General features: G+C 40.3%; 1 pseudogene; it reads left to right on the top strand.

Annotated features, from left to right (window-relative positions):
* Positions 1 to 3,168: 3,168 nt before the first annotated feature.
* On the top strand, positions 3,169 to 3,892 carry LOC105822930 (annotated as a pseudogene).
* The last annotated feature ends 295 nt before the right edge of the window (positions 3,893 to 4,187 follow it).

The raw sequence follows: 4,187 nt of genomic DNA, 5'->3' as shown, positions 1-4,187 counted from the left end.
TGAAAACCATTCATATACTAATTAAAACTCTAATTAGTTTTTTATAATGAGAAGTATGTGATGAAAATTTTATTTCTCTAGAGATGTTCTGAGAATATTAGTGAGAAGTTAGTTTAGAAGCAACAATTAAGACTCTTACTTGTTTAGAAAAATAAACATCACAAGCATTTTACCTAGCTAGCCCTTTAGAAGTAAAATTAAAGACAGATCACTATGAAATAATTAGAAAGGAGAATATTGCAGGAATTTTCATTTTGTTCTGATCTAGCACACTGCACCAAGAAATCATAAGGAATAATACATATATCTCTCTCTTCTGACCAAATTAGGCTCATTTTCCCTTCATATATTTATCCCGACTCCCTCAGCTCCTCCCCGCTTTTTCATGTTAATTGCATACCTAGTTTCTCATCCTCTTTTGATGTACCTGAAGCTCACAGTCAGATCTACATCCTCAAGTACACCCTCTGGCATGTTCCTCCTCCCTAACAGCTTTGAGACCAGCTGCATGCAGCTCCCTTTACCTCCCGGAGAGCCCGCATCAAAGTCTGGCTTTGACAACAGAGTTGCTCATCCATCTTTTGGACTTCATTTCCACAATATTTTTAAAAAATCTCTTTTCTACCTTAAGCACATTTCCCTATTTATTTTCCAACCTACCAGGCAATGTTTTTCTGCCTCTTCTAACTTACACTTCTTTACTCCAGAAGAGACTGCTTTCTTCACTTGTATCTAGCCACATTCCACACAATCTAGAGTTACAATCTGAGTTGCTTGCTGTTATAGTTTGTATTATGTACCCGCAAAAGATATGTCAAAGTCCTAACCTCTGATATTTTATCTGGAGATAGGGTTTTTGCAGAAGAAATTAAGATAAGTTAGGGTAAGCCCTAACCCCATATGTCTGGTGTCCCTATGAAAACAGAAAAACACCATGTAAAGTCAGTGGCACCCAAGAAGAATGCCATTTATATATAAAGAGCTGGAATGAACTGAAATCAGAAAATAAGATGCTCCCCAAATCCTTTATCTACCTACCGTACTACTCTTCTCTAGAAGGGGCTTTATTCTCTTCCTCTCCCTTCCTGCCCACCCATTTTCCAACATTCACTTGCCTGCTTCTCTGGTCCGTATGGTGAGTTAAAGGTGAGCTCCCTAGAGCTTCCAAATACACATATTTTACCTCCAGCCAGTCAAAGAAAATGATGATCTCTGATCTCTGTTCCTCTCAGTCCAAATTCCAACATTCCTGCAGAGATAATCTAATTGACTATACTTGCCCACATCATGATTGGAGCTACAATTACTAAAAGACAACGTCACGTTATGTAAAAGAGCTTCCAGGGCCCACTAGCTGGTTAAGGTGGATAACTAACAGTGGCATCAGGAGCTGGGCAGCATCTTCACAATGCCTCTATAATGTATGTAGTTTTAAATATAGTTGTAAAAATTGGTATATGTTTACAAAAAAAAGGAAAAAGGCAGAAAAATCTAAACATAGAAACCTCTGATCTTTTCTCCAGAGAAAACTACTGTTAAGCTTCTGATGTTTAACTGTTTAACTTCAGCCATTAACACCTTAACATGAATGCATTAACATGATGTCTCGTTAAGAGCAATTAAATTATCCAGGAGGAGGTTTAGAGGACAAGGGGTTGTGGTTATAGAAGTCAGAATGCCAGAAAATATTCTGAGCAAGGTCCACTCCTGAGATAAGGTGGGAGGGAACCCAGGAAAGAAGGTAGCAATGTAGGAAGGCAGGTGTCAAGGGAGATAGGACAGGCCAAGCTTTATATGGTACTTTATAAAATACAAAGAAGTCCTGCAAATGCCAGTCCGTGTGATTCCTGAAACAAACTAGTGAGATGAGCAAGGTTGTTGTCTTTAGCTCTTGTGAGGAGATACAACCTGAAAGGCATATAGTGACTTAGCTATGATCATTCGGAGCATAACTTCTGGAAGGAGTACTTAAAAACATAAGCTCTGATTTCCAGTGGATCCCACATCCCATGTTTATGAACCAATTCAACCCAATCTAGCAGTGGCATCTGTTTGATATGGATGTTGAGAGCAGAATACAACCATATATATGGAAATCACTTAGCACAGTGTCCAGGACATTGTAAACACCTCAATAAGCATCAACTGTTTTGAGGCTACACTTTGAAAGTCCACATAGACTGGTGGTCAAGACCATGAACTCTATCACCAAACTTCAGGGTGTAGATCCTGGGTCTTTACATACGGACTGTGTTCACCTCTTTGTACCTCATTTTCCCTGTCTGTAAAATGGAACATTAACAGAAATAATCTTCTAGGTTTCTTAAATGACAATTAAATAAGTTAATACATATAAAGCACTTAGAACATTTCTAAGTGTTACAATTACCAAAAGAGAGCCATCTTAGTTAAGGCAATTGGGAATCCCAGACTTGGGGTAAGTTATTGGGATTGTTGATCCTCCTCAATCTCAACGATATGATCAAAGACCTAGTCTCTTTCCACCACTTCATTCTGCCAGCCATAGGATTGGGGCTTCACTTTTTTTTTTTTTTTAATTTCAGCATATTACAGGGATTCAAATGTTTAGGCTACATATATTGCCTTTGCCCCACCCGAGCCAGAGCTTTAAGCGTGTCCATTCCCCAGACGGCGCACGCTGCACCCATTAGGTGTGAATATACCCATCCTTTCCTCCCCGCTCCCACCTGCCCAACACTCGATGAATGTCACTACTATATGTGCACTTAAGTGTTGATCAGCTGGGGCTTCATTTTAATGCTGGGTGCCTTTGCGATTGTAGGGATTACATTTATTGGCTTAAGTAAATGGGCGCACTCCTCCAGATCATTCTGCACGTGCTGTTTCATTTATTGACTTGTTTCTATTTGCCAAACCAATTAGTTTTCATTTTTAAACATACATTTACTAATTGTCAAGTTTATCCTTTTAATCTATGGTGAGGGAAATGTTTAATTTTAATACTTCAGTTAAAGAAGATTCATCGGGGAGCCCCAGTGCAGTGATCTGAGTGTTCAATTTGACCGGCCCATGTGGTTCCACAGTGTCTGCAGAGTTAGCTTAAAAAAAAAAAAAAACAAAAGTCATATCAAGAACCCTTGTGTGGAATTGTGTTCGCAGCCACCACCACGCGGCCATCACTCTCAAATGCCAGTGCCGCCTCTAGCTCCCCGAGCTCCAGCCGAAGGAGAAGGGGGGTAAGTAAGAAGGCCTTGGCTCCTACAAAGCAGACTATCCAGTGGTGGAAAAGCAACCAGGAAGCAACTGGCTACAAAAGCTGCTGGCAAGAGTGCGCCCTCTACTGGAGGGTTGAAGAAACCTCACCGCTACAGGCCTGGTACAGTGGCACTCTATGAAATTATACGTTATCAGAAGTCCACTGAACTCTGATTCACAAACTTCCTTTCCAGCGTCTGGTGCGAGAAACTGCTCAGGACTTCAAAACAGATCTGTGCTTCCAGAGCGCAGCTATTGGTGCTTTGCAGGAGGCAAGTGAGACCTATCTAGTTGGCCTTTTTGAAGCCACCAATCTGTGTGCTATCCATGCCAAACGTGTAACAATTATGCCAAAAGACATCCAGCTAGCATGCTGCATACGTAGACAACGTGCTTAAGAATTCATTATGATGAGAAAACATTTCATTTTCCAAAAAAAAAATTCTCTTCTTCCTGTTATTGGTAGTTTTGAACGTTAGATACTTTTTTTTCCCTCATGGGGTCAAAAGATACCTAAGTATATATGATTGCGAGTGGAAAAATAGAGGACAGAAATCAGGTATTGGCAGTTTTTCCATTTTCATTTGTGTGTGAATTTTTAATATATATGTGAGGATGTGAAGCATTAATGCAAGTCAAAATGTTTCAGTGAACAAATTTCAGCATTTCAACTTTTTTTTTTTTCTTTTTTTTTGAGACAGAGTCTCACTCTGTTACCCTGGCTAGAGTGAGTGCTGTGGCGTCAGCCTAGCTCACAGGAACCTCAAACTCCTGGGCTCAGACAATCGTACTGCCTCAGCCTCCCAAGTAGCTGGGACTACAGGCATGCGCCACCATGCCCGGCTAATTTTTTTTTCCATATGTTTTTAGTTGTCCAGATAATTTATTTCTGTTTTTTTTTAGTAGAGACGGGGTCTCGCTCTTGCTCAGACTGGTCTCGAACTCCAGAG

This window comes from Propithecus coquereli, unplaced genomic scaffold (genome assembly GCF_000956105.1).
Source record: "Propithecus coquereli isolate 6110/MARCELLA unplaced genomic scaffold, Pcoq_1.0 Scaffold647, whole genome shotgun sequence".
Taxonomy (NCBI): Eukaryota; Metazoa; Chordata; class Mammalia; order Primates; family Indriidae; genus Propithecus; species Propithecus coquereli.
This window is presented reverse-complemented; position numbering and strand designations above follow the sequence as displayed.